This window comes from Balaenoptera musculus, chromosome 7, assembly GCF_009873245.2.
Source record: "Balaenoptera musculus isolate JJ_BM4_2016_0621 chromosome 7, mBalMus1.pri.v3, whole genome shotgun sequence".
Classification (NCBI taxonomy): Eukaryota; Metazoa; Chordata; class Mammalia; order Artiodactyla; family Balaenopteridae; genus Balaenoptera; species Balaenoptera musculus.
In genome coordinates this window covers 48,960,787-48,986,526 of record NC_045791.1, presented here as the reverse complement: position 1 = coordinate 48,986,526, position 25,740 = coordinate 48,960,787, and the positions used below count along the sequence as shown (strand labels likewise).

Genomic DNA, 25,740 nt, shown 5'->3' with positions numbered 1-25,740 from the left:
AGTTACTTACTTACTATTAACTTAAATCAGTTCTATGCTAGCTGCAGTCTGGAAAAGCCAGACGTTTCCAGATCCATTTTTAGGAATTCCTCAATTCTTCACCCTCTTTCCGACTTTCACCTCTCCATTAAGGTTAGCATCTGAGATTTATTCTGACAAAGGATATTAAAAGAAAGCGAATCACTAAACTCTGACTCTCAATGACTTAGACAATTGATGCTGTGGCAGCTTCTCTCTTACTAATCATTCTTTTCCTTTGAATAATAAAATGTACTTAATTCAGTCCACCTTTTGTGTTAGAGAAATTCGGTCTTTGAATTTACACAGACTCTTTTCAATGGCCTTAAGTAAGTCTTTGTTTAAAATGCTTTCTCTGCCTAAGTCCACAAATAACAGCATACTTTGATATGGTTTTCTTTTGAACTTAATGGCTGACAGACTTGATCAAAGAAAGGAAAGCACACTAATTCCATATACTTTCTTTACTGAACATTATCTGGAAAAGCTAAGCAATCAAGGAGAAAAGTGAAAATGCTTAAATAATGCAACATTTTGCTTGCTGAATAAAAGACGCGTTTGGAAGTAAATTCACTCTTTCAGAGCACTGATGTAATTAGAAAAATTCTACCTAAAGAAATAAACACTTTGCAAACGATGTGATCTTTAATCATTTAAATGTTTCCTGGGTAGGAAGATAAAACTGTGAATTTTAAGCAGAAATATTAAGAATCTGCTTTTCTTACCAAAGCTCTGGTTCTTCTAACATGCTCTAAAATGAAAGGTAATCAGCACTTGTCAAATGTTTGTACTGTCACAACTCCTTTCTGATTATTGTCCCCCGTAATTGCAGGGGACACTAGATAGTGCTGTATACATTTTGAACAGTCTTTTAAATTTCGAACAAGGATGTTTATAAATTAAAGCTATAATGATTTTAATATATCAAGACTTTGAATTAGCCAGGTGTTGGGTTACTCTCCCTGTCACCATTAACGTGACCTAAATATCCTCTGCATATCAACACAGACTGTAATTTCAAAAGAAAGAGATGATGTCAGTTTCCTAATGATATGCTGGTCTTAAGAACTGTCCAATGAGTGGAAGTAATTTAATAGTCCTCCCTGCTTAAGATACACGTGGGATACATAGTTAGTCAGTCTCATCATCCCTTAACTTATTTATAGTTACTTATCTTAAAAAATTTGGCATTGGCATTTGTTTCTTTTCCCTCAGACTCAAAACCTAATCCTGTAAGTGCCCCATAAGTGGAGGAACTCAGTTTCTGCTGCTTATTTCACTCCTATTTTTAGAGGGCGAAGTGTAAAAATCAGTCTTTAAATGTTATTCAGATTGAAACTTGCTCTTTTCCATGCACATTAAGACAGTAACATCTGTGAACAACCGAGAATTTAATTAAAACTTGCAAACAAAAGTTTTCCTAGACCAATGGTATTTAAACTCAAGTGTAGTGGAAAGTGAGAGGAGGAAAGTTGTGGGAAGTGAAATGTAAGAAGCAATTAAAAACTATATATTGGGCTTCTTTGTAAAATTCCATATGAAGCTAGGCTTTCACGGCTTTAAAATAGAATCACTTTACAAGACTACTCCCTTTAGGTACCAAAAGCCTTAGGCAGATGGACAAATCACTTTATCTTAGTGTGATCTCCTACTGTTTTAGGACAACTTACCTAAAAGGGAACTCAGACTCTAAAGTTAAGCATCTCCTTGTTTGTTTTTAAAGATTATTTTAAAAATTTAGACACCTAACTACAACTACAGGTTATCAACCACTAGCCAGGAACTCAGCATCAGTCTCCATCTCTTAAATCTTCTAGTAGCCTGCATAACCGTGTCCACCATGATTTCAGCCAAAGAATGTCTTAGTTTCATCAGTTTACAAAATGGCAACACCCACATTGTGAATATGAAAGGCTGGCCATCACACAGTGGCCAGAAATGTTCCTGTGGGCCCTTATGTGGAGGTAGGAGAAATATAATGCACCTCTAAGCATGGCATGCTTGTGCTTTCCCTAACAATGAGTGCCAGAGACTTTCCTAACATTTTTGCAGAACTGGTTATTCAATTTTTATTATTACCTAAAATTCCTAGATTGCCAAGAAGCAAACCGACAGTTGAGATGAATACGGCCAACTTCACAGGTATTTAACATATAACATCATGACTTGTACACAGTGTATGCCCAATAAGCATTTATTGAATGAAACTGCCTTGCAAAAATACTGCAACATTCAATGCCCATCTTTTTACGGTTCCTGTTGACAGATTTTAATTTCTCTCTCGTACTTCTTTTTAAAGAGTAGAAAACAAGTTCCAAATTCTGTAACAGAAGTTATTTAAGCAGAGCAGCAATGTGAGATTTGGGATTAGAGCTTCCGGGAGGGAGCAAAAATAAACTTTTTGCCTGTGAACCTGTGAGGCTGCCACAATGAAATCCAGCTCATCCCCCAAAATGCTCAGCGGGACACCACATGAGCAGGTGAAAATTAGAACTGCACAAAAATGTGTGTTTGGAAAGTGAAACTAGTCAACTTTGGGCTTTCTGCCCAGTTTAATTTCTGCCAGAAATTCTCCTGCTATTACATATTTGCAGAAAGAAATTAGAAAAGACACATTCATATCTCTATCGCAGTTTGGCCCAGAAAAAAATAACTAGCTTCCCCAGGCCAGTGGGCAAGTACAGGACTGCGGCTAGAACATGCAAACACTAATACACACACACACACACACACACACACACACACACACACTTTTCTTTGGAGGACCACTGAATCACAAGTAGTATCCTATTTGTTTTATGAGATCTAGGAGGAAGACCTCAGTAAGTTTTCAGAGTGTCCCAGTGCAGCTCTGAGTTGAAAGTCTGCCAAGGAAAGCAGACGTGGCAGAAAGCCCCAGGTCCCATTCACCAGCAGTGCAGGGCCTGAGGGAAATGTCCTAAAACTCATGGAGCCTAACACTTGCCATTACAAGAAATATCTCAGAAGGAGGAATTAAAAATGCTGATGCTTTGCAGCATTCTCTGCATTGTTCTTTATAAACTCTCAAAACCGAGTGTGGAGTTGGTGAGTAGCTTAGACCAGGAAAAAGTAACACTCATCTATCTATGTCTCCTGAAAAACATACACACACACGCACACACAAACACACAGTTCTTGACACCCAACCATGTATATTTTTCAGGGCTCCATCCCCAGTCTTCTGTTTCTGTCTTATCACACACACTCCATCAGTTCTCAGCTCCATCCATATTATATCAATGTATATGTCTAGTAACTAAGTCTTAATCTTAACCTTGACAAACCTTTTAAAATTCAACGTGGCTTTTAAAAACACATATTACCCACAAATTTGTTTCCATTTTCAAATTTTCCAGTGGTACATTAGAATAGAGAACATCTGGGATTGTCAGGAATAATGGTGAATGTGATATGCAGTTAATTAAAAGTGAATAAAATGATTGTTGGGTATTAGCATATATGCAAAACCACAGACCTTTAAATATATATATGTAAATATATATATAAATATATACACCTAGGCAGCCTGGGGATGGGAGCACATATATAAGATTATGAGGAAAATGTTGAACTGGCTTTTGATGAGGTAGATTTAGCTCAAGAAGGTGGGGACAAATGAGATGGGAGGTCAGTGAAAGCTCTTCTCTTGCAGCTGACAATGGGGCCCAGGCTGAGTGGGCATTGGGTGCCTCATGGTTCCTTTAAGCTTTAGACCCATCCCTGAAGCCCGGAGTCAGGAGCCCTTAACACCAGGCCACCAACACTTCTGAACTGTTCTTGGCCTTGGTTGAAATGGGTGCCCTAGTCCATCCTAGGCTCCGTCCTGTCTTGTTCCTAGTTCTCCTTACTTCTGACCTTGTGATTTATTTTCCCACTTAGCTTCATCCATCAAACCTGATGCATTGTACCATTTCACTGGCTCATAAGCTTTTGCTTTCTCTTTCATTATTGGATTCTTCTTTGCCTTTTCTGCTTTAGATTCTCCTGATAAACAGTCTGGTACCCACAGCCCCATCTTTCAGTGCGTCCCTCCCCAGTAAGAGTCCTCCTTCCATCTTTACTCAGACACTGTGAGTGGATCCAAAACACAGAGAGATGAGGCAAAAGAGGCAGAGGGCTGATGGGCAGGATGTGTTGAGGATGGGAAGGCTATGCTGTGGGTCAAGACCAGTTGTAGTTGAAAAGAAAGAAAACTGTGATCTAAAAGAGTATTCTGAGAGTCCAAGAACTAACTCAAAGTAACGACAAGGTCCAATGTATGGCTGTGAGCAGCTCCATCAGAAAGGAGGCAGAGTCATTATGGTTGAAGTGGTTGAAGAGTTCAGTTTCTTTAAGTAATGTGATGCTGACATCACTAAGGATAACCGAAAAGTTATTAGTTTCAAGTGTTGGAAAGATTATAATAGAAAAAGGGTATTTAATAGCTTTCTACAACTCCAGAGAGGACAGAAATAGCTCAGGAGTGTACCTCTGAAAGGGAAGGATGCCTTTAACAAAAGAACAACCTATTAAATCAGGTAGATAAATTTCTCTCAAACAGTTCTTATTTAGTGTGCTGTTATTTTGAATGTTCAGCATCTAGGATAACTTGGTACTTTATATTCTTATCTTGCTCTCTGGTAAAGATGTAAAGGTTATTATATTAGTCTCATATATTGAACAATAATAATAATGATAATACAGCAAAAGCTTATGTAGAACTTAGTATGTACCAGGCTCTATTGTTTTAGTCATTTTACAAATATGAATTTATTTAATCCTCAAAACAACCCTGTGAGATAGATTTTATTATTATCTCGATTTTCAGATGAGGAAATAGGCACAGAGATGGATTAAATAATTTGCCCAGATTCAACCAGCTGGTTAAGTGTCAGAGCTAGAATTCAAACCCAGGTAGTCTGGCTGCAAAGTCTGTGTTCAACTAATAAGGGTTTACTTGACAGCGTTTTCTGGTTTCCTAGTAAAATGTTATGTGGGTTTCCTTTGGAATCTCTTCTGGCCCTGGGAGATGATGTTTCTGTGATTCTGGTAAACTGAGGACACTTCATACATCTTAAGGATAGTGATAGCTCTAGGGTTAAGTAATATATTCCAGAGGTCTTTACTAGAAATGAAATAAAAAAGAAGGAAGGAGAAAGGGAGAGAGAGAGAACATAGCACATCATTTGTGAAATCTTTCTAATTTCAAAAACTATTCAAAAAACTTCCTAATTTCAAAATGTAAAAATGATATCAATAATGAAATTTTATATGTCAACTCCTGGAACTCCTTTTATATAGCTATCTATGGGAGAATAATCCTGTAGGAAATGTTTATTATTGTCATCGTCATTATAAAGATGTAACTTCGCACTTTCTCGATACAAATGTTTACAAAACTCTGTTAGGCTCTTTACGCAATGTTACACAAAAGGTAAAAAGAGGTGTCATTATGGATGATATTGTGGTTATTGGATGTTGTTTGAAGACTACTCATCTTTCTTTGAGCATCTAAATGGACTTTTAAAATATGAAAGAAATGGAGAACAATATGGAGGAAAAGGTAACATTGTGCTTTATAGAAAATAATGTATACATACACAGACACACATATATGTATATATGAGCATAATGGAGCACAAATTGAAAGGGATGGTAATAGTATAACATAATGACATAGTCGAGAAGCTGGGGCCAGTGGGGCTGAAATGGTGAATTAAATGAAAAGCAGTGAAAATTGAAGTTTGCGGTAATTTGTTGCTTCTATTTAAAGGGTGGACTGTTAGAAACTATAAACTGTAGTTCTGAGTTGACAATTGCAATAGCTGGACTAGATCTTTGTAGGGAAAAAAATATTGCAACTTTAATACAAACATATGCCTTCCTTTCAGATTTCATTTCTCTGATATTTTACAGAGTTAAACTTGGGGTTATTGTTCAGCTCTGGATGAATGAATGGATGATGAATCCTGAAATTATTCCCATTCCAGAATGAGTCAGTGACTGAAGCACACATGCACTAATACAGTTCCATTCCTAAAAATAAATGTTTTTGAGTCCTCCGGGACCCAGAGGGCTAGCATAGTTTCTACTGAAGAAGTCAGGGCTGTAACGAGGTTCTGTTCTCACTCTGAGCATCCTCGGATGGCACAGAGGACAGAAAGAGCCGACCAAGCGGCTGACTGCTGCCCGTTGCTCTTCTTTTGACACCTCTAGCTCTGGCCCCTGTGTTCCAACTGGAAACTGGGCTGGGCTTCACCCTAGTAGCCAAATAGCAGACTTTTACCCTATATAATACTCAGGAGAATCGGTCAAAATCCAACAGAAGCAGAGGCAGTGAATTTTAAACAAAGCTTGTAGCTGGAATTGACCACCCTTAAATAATGTGACCAAACTCACTTTATTCTCTCTCTTTCCCAGAATATTCCAACTTGACAATAAGACCCTTGTGTCGACAAGAAAAACTTCTAACTTATAAGACAGATAAATTAAAAGGTGATCCTTGGCTTTAAAAAAAGATTTTTCACTGTTTCCCTGGAGCACTTATTTACTATAGTTACTTATGAAGTCTAATTACTTGACAAAAAGGCTTAGTGGTTAGATAAGATAAAGCTGAATTCTTATTATGATGGTACGGACTAAAGATGAAATAATCAACAACAACAGAGATAGTGATAAAGCACCCTTGAATTTTAATGCAATTCAATGGGGAACTGTGACCGTACTCATCAAAATTTAATATACATAGTTTAAACAAACCCAGCCACTTTATAATGTGAGTTCTGCCTACATCTTATTTCAATGCAATTAACTTCCTATGAATTAAAAAATAAAATAAAATGATTATTATTCGAACATTATTTTATATTCAGTTCATATTTATGAAGCTTTACATGAAAACCATTGACATGTTTTGAAATCATTTATAATGCTGTACTTTACTTTTAAAATTAATGGTGAGGGTTTCCTTGGTGGTGCAGTGGTTAAGAATCCGCCTGCCAGTGCAGGGGACGCGGGTTCGAGCCCTGGTCCGGGAAGATCCCACATGCTGCGGAGCAACTAGGCACGTGCGTCACAACTATTGAGCCTGCGCTCAGAGCCCGCGAGTCACAACTACTGATCCCGCGTGCCTAGAGTCCATGCTCTGCAACAAGAGAAGCCACCGCAACGAAGAGTAGCCGCCGCTCGCCGCAACTAGAGAGAGCCCGTGCGCAGCAACGAAGACCCAACACAGCCAAAAATAAATAAATAAAATTAAATAATAAATAAATAAATAAATTTATTTAAAAAAATTAATGGTGGTACAATTTTTTCTTTTTAGCTTTTCTATGTTGATAACTACCAAGTTAATGCATTTAGAAACACACATGTTGATATATTCAGATTTGGGGGGAATGTGTTATTGGATCTTTGACCAACAAAAATTTCCTAAAATAATTCTTTTAGTATTATATTTATTTTCAGTCGTATGTGTGCCTGGAGCAATTTGGCAATTATTTACTTTTGAACAGTCAGACATATCTAAAGCGTTCACCTTGCCGCACAACAGGATATATCCTGCATACAATTAGAAAAATGTAGAAGACTAAAACCTACTTGAAGGTCTGCCAAAAGGAGCAGTGAAGAATGATGTCTCCAATGACAAGGTGAAGGTGGGGGTCTGCGGTGGGGTTGGGGGCAGAAGCAGCTCATCTAGCACAGAAGATGAGCAAACTTAGACGCTTAGTCAAGTTAAAAAATAAACCAATCATCACCGTTTTTTTGAGTTTTAAATGAATATGTGGATCAGTTCTCCTTTTCCATAATTTATCCTAAATTGAAGAGAAACAGGAAACGCAAAATAAAAAGCAACAAAAGCCTGGAAGAAAAAAGGCTTTATCAAGGTTTACCTCTAAATGTGTTCCAAGTCCTGGGGGTGGAGTAAGGTTGGGGTGATATGGCACAAAGCTTTGCAGAATGACATATAGCACTGAAATATAAGTCAAGAGAGTTGGTTTCTAGTTCTCTCTGCCTAAATCTTGTAAGTTACTAGTTAATGTTCTGTGGCTCAGTTTTCTTATCTAGAACTTAAAGGTGTTAAATCAAATAGTCACTGAGGTTCTTTGTGTTATCTATGTAATAAATTCCTCTTATCCTTTGTGATATTTTAAGAAGTACAGCCACTCTACCAGGAATTTGGATTACCTATTGCACTGCTCACTGCCAGATTATTTTTATGCCATCATGTATGCCCACAAAGTCCCAAGAGTCATTAAATATAGCAATACTCTCATTTCTTGTATCCAAACTGATACAAATAACTCATTGAATTTGCTGATTCTCAATTCTTAAGAAAAAAAAAAACCTTTATTCTTTACACTGGCTGTCTGATTATCATTGCTCTTTGTGCTTTTTCCTGATTATATTGTACAAATGGAGAAGTACTCAGGTTAGTTAAGTTTGCAAAAGAAGGATTCCAATGATTAGGAAAATAAATAGGATGAAACTTTTACTCTGGAGTTTATAGGTAGCGTTTCATAGACGGAGAAGTAACATTGTGGATATATGTGATATAATACACAATAAGTATTTGGTATTTGTCCCTGGTGCCTGGCACAGAGCTCCTAAAACCCTTCAAAACTCCTGAGTGATGGTGTCTTTGGTATGCTAGCTAATGAGCTAATTCCTGGCCTTATACGGGGGTGGAGGAAATAGAGATAGCTTCAGGATGGGGGCTGGTTGCCAGAAAAACCAACCAGGCGATTAGAGTCTGAATATTCAGCCCTACTTCCCACCTTGGAAATGGGGAGAGGGGTCAGAGGTTGAACCTACTTAATGATGGCCAATGATTCAGCCAATCATCCTACATCATGAAATCTCAATAAAAATTCTAAACAACAGGATTTAGTGAGCTTCCAGTTGGTGAACATACTGATGGGTGGTGAGCCCAGAGAGGGCATGGAAGCTCTGTGCCCCCCCCCCCCCCGCCCATTACTCTATGAATCTCTTCCATTTGGCTGTTCCTGAGTTAGTGGCTAAAGTGCGGGCAATCAGTGGGTTCTGCTCTAACTCTGGAAGTTAGTGTGAGAATTGAACTGAATTGTTGTACACCCCGCTGGTGTCAGAGAATTGGAGAATTGGTTGGTGTCAGAAAATACCATGCATTTGGTGTCAGGGAAAAAACAACAATACAACGTATCATGCAGTCACATAAAGACCGTGTACTTATAGTGAATAAATCAGTGTTCTAAAAAAAGTTATTCCTGAATCAGAAAAGTCTGATGTTACCCACATTCTGCAAAGGATGAACCTATAATCTGAATGAGCAAGTGTTTGTTTCAGAAGCAGGGGGAAAAAAATTACAATTTAATTAAATTTCAAAGTGTAACTTGAATGCTTTTAAAAGAGGGGGTGGGAAGCAAATAAAAAGGACAACGTAATGTCATTTAAGTTCTATCCCTCACAGATTGTTCAATCAGAAATCTGGGAATTATACTGCCAAGCACTGATTATGTTTCTGGCCTGGTCTGTAAATTACAGAATCTAGATGTGACTCCAAGCTAACAAACAAGCGTTACAAAATGGTCTCTTACTGCCCAGACTTATGTGTATGCATGAGAGAGAGAGAGAGAGAAGAGAGGAAGTATCAGTTTCCAGTTCCAAGGTTACCATGGGGGTCCAACCCCAAATTGTCTCATCATAAGTAGTATTTTACCAAACGAATAAAATGAATACTGATATGCAGAAGTTTTTCAATTGTGCTAAGTGTAAGTGAGAAGCAAAATACTGGAAATGACTGAAGAGCAGACAGCTATCAATGGTAAACAATAGTAAATTATCTATGAACTTTGTGGGGTTTTTTTACCCAAAAGTAAACTTGAGGAAAGACAACCAACCCTCTCTTCATTTGTAATCACTGAAGACTTGAGGCCCACCTGACATTTTCTGAAGTAAAGCTCTCTGTGATCATTAGAATATCTACTTTTATTTTTCAGGTGGTTGAGGGAAGTGGTATCTAAAAGATGCACAACACTGCGTGCAGAAATATTTACTCCAAACTCCAGACTACATTTTCCCCAAACAGCTGGCACTTTGCCGTATTGTAGACATCTGAAATGCTGAATGACTTTAAAACATGGATCTAGCTGTTCATTTACATGTTAACAGTAAAAAAGGTAAAAGATTCAAAGATTAGGCAGAGAAGTAGAGAAATATTTAAGCACAGAATTCAACACTTTCCCGTTTTTTATCCAATATTTTTGCCACTCAATGGTAATAGCTTCTAAAACTCAAAACAGGTGCTCTCTCATATTAAAATTCAGGGCTCTGAATGTAGCTGAGGTAAATATTTTACTCGTCCTTTGGCACCCTGCACATAAAATTTTAAAATAATTCAAACAAACTCCAGCTCGTCAGTGACCAAATAGAGCTCTGGTAAAAATAAAATATCTTTCAGTTCAGCACCAGCTGGCTAAATTTAAACCCTGTATTATGTAATCTTAAAGTGTCCTTGCTTTTAATTGGTGTCGTAAGAGATTCTGTTATAATGCCTCTTCCAAATCACTTCAGTCTCTAACATCTAAACATTTAAGGCACAACAGGACCAAATTAAGGTGTTCATAGGCAACTGAAGACAGAATAAATTCATTTGAAACAGTATATAGGCCATGTTATTTTAAAAGTAAAATCTCAGTCTTCTCTCTTTAAGTTTGTAGTTACTATAATTAGGCCTGGCAGATCCAACTGGCAGTGCTTTTCTTAATTCTGCAAAACATGTAAGAACCTGATTCTTTAATCCTTAGTCCAGTAATACTCCCAGAGGAGATGAACTGGCTGGGGCAAGAAGCACAAAATCAAACTAAGGCTGGAGAAAGAATACATTTTATACATTTCTCTGAGCAAGCTGCAACAGTTGAGCATATTTTCAACTCTTTCTTTCCATCAGCAAATTTTAAGAAATATAGTTTTTTTAAAAAAAAGAAATATAGTTTAGAATTTCAAACATATTACTGTATACATTATCAATTTATGCTCATAAAAGATAAACTAATTTTTTCAGTTTTCCCTTTTAGCTATAAATTGAAGTATAATTTTCATTGATGTCTGTTTATCAAGTTTGGTTCATATTTCTTCAATACTAAAAATAAAAAATGCTAACTATTCTACAAAATGCAACTGAATATTTGCTGTGAGGACAATTACAATTTGACCTGTGGTCTTCACTGATCTTAAGCAATCAGCAAGAACATATCACAACTCTGGAAGTAGAGTATAAATGACTATATAACACATACCTTTTATAATATTTAGACTTAACCCCAAGTTCGTGGAAATGTCATGTATCTTTACAGTTCTTCACAGACTAGTTTCCTCCTTTGTACAGCAAATTTCCCAGTCCCCTGAAAGCAGTCGGTGGAGTGGAGGCCAGCTCCACTGAAGGGTCTATCAAGAGAGTAGATAGGACTGCTGAATTTATTTCAGCCCTGCGTCTAAAGGATGCAACTTAGCACCTATTTTTAGGAACTGAGCTCTGTATAGGTGGGGCCTGAGTCAACTACTCTTTTCAGAAGTGTTCTCTGAGGGCACTCTGCCTCGTAGTGCCCTCAATAATGTATGCATAGTATTAGCACATGTGCAGTCAATCAAATCCTTTCCACAGCCATGACCATCGAGCCAACTCTGACCTTCTGAACAAAGCCTAAAATATAACCAGCACCGATGAGGAAAAAGAGGAATGAAAGCTCTTGAATTACTTGCATTTGTTTTAATAATTTCAATCTTTAAGAGTCAAGAATCTGAAAATAAAGCACAGAGAGAATGTTCCAATTTATTCTGGTGGAATTTGGGTTCTCAGGAAGTGGAAACGCTGTTTTTATTTACAGAATGTTCTTAGGCATGGAAAATATTAGTTTGCTTTTTGAGACTTCACATATAAAGCAAAACACTATTGTGATGTTTATATAAGTAAAGAAAGTGCTCTTTTGGACAAAAAAGTGAAGGAAGAAGGAGTGTTAAGGCATTCTAGAGAGAATAAAGGGCACACCTACTGTGTGATTCCTGCCCATTAATATTAAAATCACTTGGCAGGAGGAACAGCGGGCAAAGGACAGGAGTCACCTCACATGCTCCTGAAAGAATCATATTAAGTGTCCTTTGCTGCCACCCTGCTTACTCAGCACACCCTGCAGACCTGACCCGGAAGGAAGCAGGAGAACTCACCATTTAGCTCCATAATGCCAACATCTAATACATTCTAAGTAAATATAAACAACCAGCTTCCCCTATCTTTCCTCTCTTCTATTATTTTCCTCATGTGGGGTTAAGTATGTATACTAATGCCCTCACAGCAAGCCCAAATAAAGAAAGAGAAAATTGCCCTTTGACTTAAAGAAAGCACCCGACTTACATACTGTTTATTTCATACAAATGCTTACAAGTAAGCTATTTACCATATTATTTACTAATAAAGACCAGTATATACATTACATTTTTTTCCATATACAGTATTGATTTCTATTAAAAGTAGGTCAAGGAGTGATGTTCCAGCTGATTAAGAAAAAGCTTCTAAAATGGTGTTCTTGTACACTTCACAAGATTTTTCAGGGCCAGCAGCCAATATAATCTGATTAGTTTAGAGTTGTGCTGTCCAGTGTGGTAGCTGCTAGACACATGTGACCATTTAAATTTTACTTGATTGAATTAAATAAAATTAAAAGTTCATTTCCTCAGCTGTGCTAGGCACATTTCAAGTACTCAATTTCTACATGTGCCAGGTGGCTATGTATTAGACAGTGCAGTGACAGAACATTTCCATTATTGCAGAAAATTCTACAGGACAGTGCTGATGTAGAGCACAGGATTTTGACACTAACTAAACTCTATGACCCGGCAAATTTCATATGTTGTCTATGCTTCATTTTACTTCTCTATAACTAAACAGGACGAAGTTTACCTACTTTAAATGGTGGTTGTGAAGATTAAATGTCATAATATATATGTAATATTCATGAAAGTCTACATCTAGGACAAAATATTTATTTTAAAATTATTATTATTATTATTATGACTTTATCCTGCTATATGGATAAGAAAATGGCATTAGACAGATCTAAGATCACAATAGTTCGATTTAAGTCATGAGGAGATCGACCCACAATGTAAATACGGTCAAATTTAATCTGGTATTTGCATATAGGTGCTAATGATGCTTATCATGGTTTTAGTCTTTCAAAATATTGGTAATTACTCAAAGATATGACTTGTAGCTTCCTTATTTTCTCTTCTCACTTAAAACTGCCTGCCTTCTCCTTCCATTGTAGTGATAGGTTTCTTCACTTGTTTCTCTAAGTTTCATTCAAGACAACCTTTCTTCAAACTTTCTGTTTCTGCCCTTTCAGGAAAAAAATATATTTGATTTAAATACATACATAAATAAAATTATTTTTTCATATTTTCTAATGTTTATAATCACCCCAAAACCCAATGATTATGCATTGTTAAAAGAAAAAAAATGGATAGGAAAAGAATCCTTGTTGAAACATTATAAAATAGGTGGTAATGGATTAAGAGCAATAAATGTTAGATCTAAGGTAGTATGCATAAATTAACTAACGTAAGATCAAGCAAAATCTTTCAGTTATAGAATTAGCTAGCTATCATACAATTTGGTTTATTCATTTTTGTCATGAAGACAATGAAAATGTCAGCACCTAGATTCTTACCATTTGTTATTTCAGTTGTTTCAGACGCTAATTTTCATTCTTCATTTTGTAACAATCTAATTAATTGCTATGAAATTACTCTGAAAGGAAGATGGATGGAGGGGTGGATAGATGGATGGATGAATGGGTAGATGGATGACAGCTAGCTAAATAGGTAGAAAGATCCAGCAGGTTATTCCTTGTATCAAAAATCTTAGAAAGTTTAAGTGGAAAATTTTGTTCCCTATCCAATCCATAAACATACTTTAAATTATCTTCACAGAGCCTAGATACCTCTACCTATTAAAGCCTGTATTGTACTCAATTGGAACCTACATAAGACTATTGCTTTTAGTGAGACGGAGTCATTAGCATCAGGCCAATGCTCCCACTGAGAAAAATTAGAAAAGCTGAATCAGTTACAAAAGTAATATATGTAAGGTATCAAGGATCAGCCAAACAATAAGCACCAGAGGGAAAACAATTCAGGAAATGCAAGACTAAGAGCTAAGACTCTGAGGCTGTCCCTGGAGGTTATTTTTCATTTCCGGATGCAGATAGAGGCTTAGAATCCAGGCTCAACTCAGGAAGAGCACTGCTGCTGGGGGACAAAAGGACAGCAAAACTTCTGGCAGTTACATGGGACTGGAGTAACAAAATTGGAGAGTAGCAGGACCTCAAATTCGTCTTTCTCCCCAAGATATTGGCTAAGTTTCAAAATTTCACAGCAAAGCAGGCTACAGTCATAAGCCCAAACACAGAAAATTAAAGTGGAATAGCCCGCATTTTCATGACACTTAGGAGACAAAGGTCTACTGGGAGGACAGGTGACAGCTGAAAGTCCTCAAAGGAAAGGGAAATTGACTGTAAAATAATCTGCGATAACTTTGTTCCTAGTGGTGCTTGATAGTGTGGGCTGAGCTGGAGGCTGAGTGAGGATCCTGTTTCAGCCCCTAGAAGGTGGGAGACAGGTGAAACGGCAAAGCTGGGGACCTGATCAGGCTTGGGGTGATAAAAGTGGTGACTTGAGTAGACTCAGCCATAGCCAGCCTCCCCCTCAAGACATTTGCCAAATTCGGAAGCTTCACGGGGTGTGAGGCTACATATCCAAGCTGAAGACCTCTGAAAAGTAGAGCAGAGATAGGATCTGACAGATTCTCAAAGAAAACTTAAAGTGGTCAGCCCCACTACCCCCTCTACTCTATCTGCCTAGCAGAGGACAGGCTGAACCTCTCTGATGAAAGTATATCATCTGGAGCTTTTCCACCTTTGCTTTTTGAAAACACAATGCTTGACTTTCAATTAAAAAAAATACCTGGCACACAAAGAGACAGAACACTGTCGCTAGTTACAAGTAAAAAAAAAAAAAGGGGAGAAAAAGCAGATGGTATAGATGTTTGAATTAGCAGATAAGGACTTTAAAATAATCATGATTTAATAAAAAAAAAATAATAATCATGATTTATATATTTAAGAAAATACAAGAAATAACATAGAAAGTATATAAAAGATGGAGAATTTCACAATAAAATTAAAATTACAAAATAATAATGAAATGGACATTCCAGTATTGAAAAATACAATATCAGACATTAAGAACTCAAGGGATAGTTTAATAGCAAATGGGAGACAGCAAAAGACAAGATTAGTAATCTGGAAGACAGGTGAATAAAAAATAGAAAGCTTTGGTTTGGATATTTTATATTGAATATCAAAAAGTGCTCACAGGATTTTCTGCAGCAATATGACATTGTTGAATCATATAACTATCGTCCATTAAAATCTAAGTCTTTTTTGCATATATTACTGACAAGCTATATCACATTCTCCTATAATTGTTTAGTTTATGCCTAAGTGAATGGCAATGATTCCATCCCATTATTCCAGCTCGCTTCTGCCATCAAGCATAGTTGTTCTCTTCACAAGGCAATATATGTGTTATCTAAGTCAATGATAAAGGATATTTAACAGAATGGAGCCACTAACATATATAAAGTCTTACTACTGCTAAAGATCTCCCTCTGAAGGGAAACTGATATATGAGTTTAGATCCATTTATGTATCTACATTTGTAGATATTCTTGATGACTTGAAATAAAATGTATCTGATTAGGGGATTTCAAAATTCTCTGTGCTTCTTTACTAGGTCATCAGTAATCTTGAATTTATTCCCTTTTCTACTTTTGCTGGTACCATTTGTTGGTTGAAGCCTATTCTCCTTAACAAAAAAGACACCATCTAGGAATTCATTTGGTTCACTTTCTTTTCTTGTTCATTAATATTAAAAATTTCCAAGAAAAGCAGTGACTCTCTCTTCTTCCTTTAATTTTCCCTTAATAATAAATCTATACTTTATAAGAGAATTGTGCCACGGTGATTTACATTTATTTTCTTTTATTCTTACAACAACCCCAAGATTTTGGTATCATCACCATTTCATAGAAGGAAACTGAGGGTGAGTGAAGTTAAGTAACTTCTTCAAAGACAAAAGTTAATCAGCCTTATTGGGAATTAGACTCAATTCTGTTGATTTCATATGTTTGGATTATTTGGGATATATTATTTATCCTGACCTTAATCTAAAAATTCTATCCAATCACTATTACATATCCTGAATGATATGCTTTGAGAGGGGTCACCTCTTTCACATATTGATAAATACTGTGGCTAAGGCACAGTGTAGGCCTGCAAAATAGGTAGGCTCTGGCAAGGCCTTTTGTGCATGGCAGCAAGCAGAGTGAACTATCAATCAGTGGACACTCCAAAGACAAAAAGAGTAGATGAGTGAGAACTTTAAAGCTGGGACAATTGTACTTCAGTCACCTGCTATATAGTCCCTGGACCAATGGGGCCAATCTAAGATTTCTAGAATTAAAGAACAAAAAGTCTAAAATTTTTAGAATTAAAGAACTTGAATATATATTGTTTCAAATTCTACATTATTATCTAGCATACATGAAGTACTAATCCACCAATTAGAGTTTAACAATCTGCTTTGAACATTGTTGATGGCATGACCCATTCAGTTGTCATGCAAGCAGGATTAGGGTATTAGTAACTAAATTATGGCTGAATTTAATTAACTGTAATTTTCACTTGCTCAATTCTATTAAAATTACATCACAAGGGGCTTCCCTGGTGGCGCAGTGGTTAGGAGTCCGCCTGCCAATGCAGGGGACATGGGTTCGAGCCCTGGTCTGGGAAGATCCCACATGCCGCAGAGCAACTAAGCCCATGTGCCACAACTACTGAGCCTGCGCTATAGAGCCTGCGAGCCACAATTACTGAGTCCGTGTGCCACAACTACTGAAGCCCGTGTGCCTAGAGCCAGTACTCCGCAACAAGAGAAGCCACCACAATGAGAAGCCCGTGCACCGCAACAAAGAGTAGCTCCTGCTTGCGCAACTAGAGAAAGCCCACATGCAGCAACGAAGACCCAACACAGCCAAAAATAATAAATAAATAAAATAAATAAATTTAAAAAAATTACATCACAGTATTAAGGAAGCACGAGTAAGTCTTTCAGGCATATATGACTCACATTTTAATTGTATCTCATAGTCTTATGTAGGATGATGCAAACCAGGATGCTTTAGAGAGTGAAAGGAATACTATAAATAATTATGCTAACACAACAGCACAATGTGAAACAGTCCAGGGCAAACAGGGATGTGGAATCACCTGACTAATAAGCCAAATGCGGACCTTCTTGACTCACCATCAGGGTCTGCATACAGGGGGATGTCTAGTGACCTGGCTCCCAATATAAAAAAGAAAAAGAAAAACGTTCTTTACTAGGTACTTCAGTATGTGAATCATCTCTACTCTTTAAATGTAATTTATATAAAACATGTTCCTTATAACAAAGACAAGGATGAATTAAAGAACTCTAGGGAATCTACGAGATTTGATCCAGAAAAGGGTAAGTTAAAATTAGGGAGCTACCTGGTTAAAAAATGACAGAGGACTACACATTCCTAATAGGATTTTTATTAACTGTAAAATAAAATAGTAAAAAAGAAAAAGCAGCACAAAATAGCATGAATTGCTAATACAGTAATGAAAGATAGAGTATTAATGTGATTTTATGTTTGTGTAAGAGAGAAGATGAAGGAGATTAAAAAAATAAGAGAAAAGGAGGAGGAAGAAGAAGAGGAGAAAATATTCTGACATTTGTACAGAATTTCCAATAATGGTTATGATTGAGAGTGACAAACATGAATCACAGTTTTGGATGACACATTGCATAGTGAACTCTCTGAATCAGAAGTGGACACAATTTTCTCAAGTAAGAGGGAAAGACTGACTCACTCCACAGCCTCATGTTGCTCTGACCAAAACTAGGAGTTCTTCCCTCAGTACCATGTGAAATACTTCTGGGCCAACCTGAGCTATAGCCCTGACTCATCTCCACCCCTACCCCTCTCTGTATATATCAATACATGCACTACATCTCTCAGAAGGGAGAAATGGGATGGATTGTTAGGTTCCTGAGGAAGCACTTTAGAGAGTAGATGATGGAACTTTGTACAATTTTTCATGCTTTGCACCATGCAAAAGCAAATTTACACACTGTATCTGATAACCTAAGTTAATTTTGTAAGGTATGGGGTAGAAGTTTCAACCTCTATTCAGCAAATTTGGATAGGACCAAAAATTAAAGATTTTAGATGTAGTTCAGAGACAAAAAGGAAAAATTATGGGAGAAATTATAAGAGCCAAGTGTTCTGTGATGGCAGAAAAGGAAAAACTTCACCTACCCTATCTGAAGGAAATGGCAAGCCTGAATCAATCTCAACACAGTACAAGTAAAGTAAATAAGTCAAGATGTCCTAAGGAGGTACTGCTGGAAGAAGGCAAAGGGCACTGACTTGATGAGGCCAATTGATAACATAGTTTTTTAAAATTAGTTTATTTTTGAAATAGCTGAAAAATTTACACTTATATTCTTGATGTTCTCAAAAAGATTCAGGAGGAGAAGCCTCTACAAAACCATAATAGGTGCTATTAAGGAGAGAATAGGATGGAATGAAAGAATGGAAAAAGTGAAGACTAAAACAGGTTGTAAGAAAATGCAAAATTCAATAGAAAATTAAAGTAGCATTTGAGATAGTAAAGAGCACATATGAAAAAAATTAATTCAATCAATGAAGTGGGCAAAGATTTGAGAAATTTTTCTGTAATGCAGGAGCAAAATCAAAGAGATGAAAATGATGGCCTAGATAATCATGGATACGAACGGTAGAGATATGATCAAAGAAACAACTGTTTCAGGGGAAGAAAGAGAAAAATAGCAAGGACATAAATAATTAAATTTAAAAGAAAAGAAAAAGTTTTCAAGCTGAAGATCTGAGAGGAAAAAAACCAAAGGCTCATCAAGATACCTGGATATGCCCTTATAAATTTTTGAATTTTAAAGATAAAAAATAATGAATAAGGAAAAAGACAAGCTGTTCTCAGAGTTCTTCACTGAGACATTATGTATTATGATAGAGTGGAATGTTGTATATGAGGTGTTTCGCTTTTGTTTGTTTTTATGATGGACATAGATTTGAATGAAGAATTCTCATTATAGACAAGTGCCTGTTATTCATGTATGAGGCATATAGAGATATATTTTTCAATATATAAAAATTTCTCAAAGAAAATGGTTAATATATCCTCAGTAGGGAAGCAACTAAAATATATCTGCAAGCCTACAAAAGATGATTCAACATCAAGAATAAAAGAATGAGAAATTTATTGTATAAAAGAATTATTATTTGAATTAAAAGTAAACAAATATTGTAAATGCAGTTACAAAATTGAATGTAAACTCTCCCAAAATCTTTGAAAAAATGTATATGGAAAATAATATATTTTTAGTATTCATGACATCTTATCTTAATAATGTAATAATTCAGGGCTCTAATCATAGATTAAAATAAATTATGTGACATTAAATGTCAAGAGTGGAGAAAAGCAGTGGAAATAAAATCGAGTGTGTGTTTTTTTGGAGTTTGATGAATTTATTCAATCACTCACACATGCATTCATTCATTGAGTAGGTCAGTCATCATATATTTATAGAGCAGGTGTGTATCAAGTGCTGTCTAGATATAGTGTTTATAGGATGAACAAAAATCCATGGGCCCTAGTAAATACACAAATATATATACTGCATAAAGAGGGATAAGTTTATGAAAAAGAAGAAATCAGTGGTATGAAAAAGAAAACACTTTAATTTGAGTGGTCAAGGTACACACCTTAAGGTGGTGACCAAATTTCAAATTTCATCAGAAAAATGTATACAAAAATTTAATAAAAGAGTGACGTAAAAAACATGATAAACCAATATGGCACACTAGCCCCAAAACAAATTTCAATTTACAAAGCTACATTAATTCAAATACAGTGAAATTGGTGTTGAAATCAATATTCCTTTTAGTGGAATAAAAATAACTATTCTGAATCAAGCATAACAAAATGGAATTAATTCTCCAGACTAAACTCAACTAAATAATTGGAAAAAAAATATTTCAAAGTCTCACCTTATACTTTACTTCAAAATACATTCTAAGCTAATAAAATACTTAAGCCTAAATGCAATAAATAACCATAAAAAATAGAGGCATGTATTTTTTTCAAAGGCATATATGGTCAACATTTCACACAGCACAAGAGAGTAAGCATAAAATAAAACCTTTCTCCTAGCCTAGACAACCAGACCTTTTGCATATGGGCAACAGATTGTTGTTAAGTTTTTCATTATCCTGAAATGTTCTCTGTACATAAAAGGACACGTATGTGAGTGACAATATATGCATAAAACATGTCTATGTGTATATATATATATATCTCCATACTTTCCTTTTTTATACAAATAGGAGAATTATATACCCAATGGTCTGCATTTGCTTTATTTTTTCGTGAGCAATGATGCAAATCCATTTCCATCTCCAAAGCAAATAAAGTCATTCACCATAATTGTAGATTAAAAAAAATTTTAAGTAATTTATCATTCCAGTAACTGAAGAACCATACTTGACAACATTCAATATCCTGTCATGATTAAAAACTTTCAACAAACTAAGAACAAAAAGAAATTTTTTAAACTTCAAAAACAGCATGTACATAAAATTCTATAGCCAACATCACACTTAATGATAAAAAGTGAATGCTTTGTTTTTATTAAAAATTAGATGAAGATGTCTACTCTCATCCCTTCCACTTGGCATCATGCTTGAGTGTCTTGCCAGTGTAATAGGACAAGAAAAAGAAATATGCGACAAAATGATTAGAAAGGAAGAAGTACAACTATCATTATTCAAATAGCATTACTATATATTTAAAAACCTTCAGAAATTACTATAACTAATAAAAACACAATCAAATACCACCACACATCTTGTAGAATATAGAATATCACTACACAGCTAGTAGAATGCTAATTCCTAAAAATGTATATTTATATATGCTTATTTACATGTAATCCATTGAGAGAAAAACTAGGAGGAAATACACCTGTTTCTCGCTGGGTAGGAATATCAGTAATTTTTATTTTCTTTAAACTTCCTCTATCTTGTAATGGGAAATCCATATCATATTTACAACAAGAACAAAACAATAAACCCCATTAAATTTTTTTTTCAAATAAGAAACGTGCTGTCATTTGCCATTGGACAATATACATTTACAAGTGGAAGAACTTTTGTAGCCAGATTTTTTAAATCTAATTTTTTAATATCTTATTTTTCTGTTGCCTATATATGTTAGAAACAACTAGATTGCTTAGAGAATTATTTATTAATAATTACCCCCCGCCCAAGACCTGCACACACATGTCATTCTACTGTTTTCTAGCATTGCACAGGTTGGAGAAAAACTCAGTGCAGCTTGACAGTGTTGCTTTGTATATGATGGATTTTCTTCCTGGGATGCTTATAGATTTTTATTCTTTATCCCACATATTTAAGATTTTTTAATGGAAGAAGTAACTCAATAATATATGATAATAACAACAGTAGTCTACAAATGAGCATTATGTATGTGCCAGCTACATTCCAAACACATTGCCAACATCATCCAATATAATCTTCATAAGAAATATATGAAGTAAGTTCTGTTTTTTGTTTGTTTTTTAAATGAAGAAACAGAAATACAGAGAGGTTAAATATTTTTCCCAACGTATTTTGCCCAAAGTCTAACAATCAGAAATTGGACCAGTCTGGCCAAATTCAACGCTTTCGATGACCAGGTTGTAAGTTTTACTCCTTATAATAATGGGCAAAATATTTAATCTCATAGTTCTTTATCTTTTAAAACAAATACAGGAAATATATTTTTAAATGACTTCATCCATGACATAAGAATAAAATATGTATCCCCTTAGTGAATTGTGACAAATAAATGATATGATACAACTCATCTAAATGTTCTTGATATACCAACGTGTCACTTATCATTTTATTCCTCTAAGCTCCAAATCTACCCTCTGTGGCTCTGTTTGCGATACTGGAACGTTTCTCCCTTGCCAGTTGGCAAGATGGGAAGCTTCATCAGTAGAGAACCCTGGAGGGATCCTGGAAGAGAAACAGTTCTTGGTTTCTGTGCATCCTCTTTCCTGGCAGGCTCTTGTAATGCTCTGTGACCAGCGGCATATGGCATCTCTCCATGGTACTTCCCTCAGCAACCCAGAAGGTGATTTCCCACTTTCCCAGTGCAGCCCCCCGATGAACTTCTCTGCCATCCAGTGGGCCACAATAGTGCCCTGAGGTCTGGATCCCAGCTTTATTAGGGCAGAGGCCCCTTTCCATATTTGTTTCTTTCTTGGGTGCTCTGTGTTATCCCTAGAGGTCGTGGCTGCTCTCTATATCTGCTATCTCTGTATTCCTTAGAGTTTTCTTTACCCCTTTATATTGAACCCCCTTTTGTAACTATTTCCTGCTATAGTTGACAATTCCTTATTTAAATTTTCCCTGTTGAAATTACTGTAGGTTTCTTGTCTCCTGATTGAAATCTTATTGAAAGAACCATTAAGTGAAATAAAATATAAATGGCTATTTTTGTGATTGAATATCCTCTACACATATTTGTAGTTATCTCTGAATCTCCCAGCTTCAAAATGTCCAAGTTTCAATAATCTCATTTATATGCTGGGAATAATAACACCTATCTCAAAGGATAAGAAGTAGATAAGACAAATGTTTGTAAAAATGCCTTACATATTGTTGAAGCACAATAGAAATGTAAGCTATTATTACCACATGGTAAACTCTGTGAGGGTAGGTCTATTTCTGTCCTGCTGTTCCTGGATACCCAGGGCCTTTCACAAGGCTTGGTACACTGTGGGTGCTCCATAAATGCTGGTTTGGTGAACAGATGCTTGGACACATCTCTATTACTCCATTTCATGTTTAAGTCCATTTGAACTGAATTTCAAAAACGTTAGATAAATCTAGTGCTTTCAACTTTGCAAAAGGTAAATATTATACAATTTAAAAAAACTTTGTATCCTTCAACTGCATGTCAAAATCTTCTACTGTAGATTCTTGCCTCCAAAACATTTGTAGTTATAAATGAGATAGAAAATACGGAGAAAACGATGTAGCCTCAGAGACTAAAACTGTGATGCTCTGTTTAATTAGTGATTTTCAGGTGCATTTTGTAAGGATATCTACTGTTTGTAACCTGATAAGACATATAATTGACTACGATCTTTCTTTTGTTATCTTTAAGCAAATTATAGGTTCTGATGGCAAACTTTATGTTTATGTTTCAGCATAACTACAACACTGTTTTAAGGCATTTTATTATGTCGATAAATAACTTCACACTTGATGCTCTTTATTTTCAGGGAGAAAAGAAACAGCTTTCATAGATTTTTTTTTACTCTTAATAGTCTCTCCTACAATATTTTCACCAAAAGCCTTGACAGATATCAAGTTAAGATATGTCACAATGACCAAGATGAATCTGTGCAATTTTTTCTTCTTACGTCAGTACTCAGGCTTGTATACACATACTGTTTGTTCCTCCTTCTGCAACATTTTTCATAATGATCTCCAGCAGCCTTGTCAAGGAAGTTTATTGCTTTTTTCTCTAGGAGTATGGAATTAGTAACATTTCACAAGCTGCTCTGATCATGGGTGGGGGGTGGGTGGGGGAAGAAAGGCAAGGGTTCTGGATTCCCAAAACTTTTTCTAAAAGTAATGAAAAATCACTTATTTTTTAGTGGACTTCCTTCTCTGTGTCTGTGTCTGGTATTTCTAAAAAAAAAAAAAAAAATTGGAGATGAAGGATAGCCTCTGAGCTATATACATGTATATGTATTTAGTATATATGTAAGCTTCTTTCCTTTGCTTCATGTAAATGAAGAACAATATCCATACAAAGTAGATACTGACTTTTGACATAGGAACATTCTGTTGAACATACTAGGATCAAATGTTATCCCAAGCAAAAATAATGAATTAAGTCAAAAGCACACCCAAAACATGTTTGTTTTATGAAATACAGAATAAGTAGATAGATAAGTAAATGAATCAATGAAAGTCAAGAAGATTTGAGGGAAGGATTTAGCAGTACAAAACTAGGTTCACTGGGCTTTCTCATGAACTTATCACTTTTTTCAAGAATGCCATTTGGATGTCATAAACTGCTTCATGTGTCTATTGAGGATGCTTGTGTTCATGCCTTTATTGCACTCAATGCATTTGTCGTTGTTGTAAATAACAAAGCATAGTAAACGTTTCTAAGCAACATTTGATTTGTTTATGTTGGGAATTGGGAAAATGTGTAGGGATGATTTAATATGGGCATTTTTAGACTGTGAATTGAAAAAAACCTAAGCAAGATAAAAATAAAAATCTAAAAAAGATGCAGTGGAGCTTGGAAGAGGAAAGTCATGAACAGTCAGTTTCATTATCTTTGAAGTTTTAGACACTTGTCTGTTTCCTCATCTATTTTTATTGATTAGCCAAAGAGCCATTTATGTTTTGCTTCAATTGTCATTTTACATTGATAGGTCAGTTTTTCTTACTCTTCAAGCCTTAGTTATTTAAAAAAATATTTTTCTATTGACAGGTCATAAAAACATGAATACAGCAGACTTCATCTGATACAAAGTTTTTTCAAAACTTATCATTTAAATTTATGCCTCAGAAGTGCAATCCATAGCCAACCACCTTGTCAAGACCTGGAAAATCATGTATTCACATAAATAACATTCCTTGAATGTCTACTAGGTACTGAGTATGCAAGTACTTGTATTGATGAACTTACAATTGTTTATTGATGCAAAGAACTTGGAAACATCTTAGAGATATGCTTTAAAATGATTCACTCTATAAATATATCTTATAGAAGTTTTATAGAATGCACTTTCCCTAGCTGACAAACAAAATCTGCGCCATTTTGAGTGCTATGCAGTATAATAAGTTATTTTTATGTAATATTCTAGGTAATACCAACAACAGGCCTAAGAGATAGCTATTATTAACTTTACTATTTTAAAGAGTAGGAAATTAAAGCTTAGAGCAGTTAGGTAACTTTCTCAATGTTGCACAGTTTATAAGTGCTCAAAACAGGATTTAACCTGGACTTGCCCGTCACCAAAGGGCATTTTCAACTATTTTATCACGAGTCTGTATATGAAAGAGCATATTCCCATATGCACAAAATTATAACTATGTTCAATGATTCTTAGTATTTCAAAATTAATTTATTCATTCAACAAGTATTTTTAACATATACTTCACACAGGGCACATATTGCTATGTACTTGTGAATAACATAGACAAATAAATCATAACACAGTGTAGAACATGCCAGAATCATCATATAGATATATGTAGAGGTTGAATGTACAATTGGGGGAGGGGTTGCATTTGAGGAAGCATCTGAAGAAGACATCCTGGGATCATTTTATCTGTTATTCTAATGCCAGTGGCTCAAAACACCAACTTCCATTTAAGCCATCTAGGTATTTTCTATTTTGTAGAATGTTGTACTTCTCAAAGTGATTACATGGAAGGGGGGCATCAACATGGTAAACATTTCTCCA

At 35.6% G+C, this 25,740-nt stretch overlaps 1 protein-coding gene across 1 annotated transcript in view; it reads right to left on the bottom strand.

Moving 5' to 3' along the window:
* Nucleotides 1–11,430, bottom strand: part of XIRP2 (xin actin binding repeat containing 2) — a 69,072-nt gene extending 57,642 nt beyond the window's left edge. The window contains exon 1 of the mRNA XM_036857609.1: nucleotides 11,292–11,430. The gene's annotated coding sequence lies outside the window, so the exon portion shown is untranslated. The remainder of the gene's footprint in view (nucleotides 1–11,291) is intronic.
* Between the last annotated feature and the right edge of the window lie 14,310 nt (nucleotides 11,431–25,740).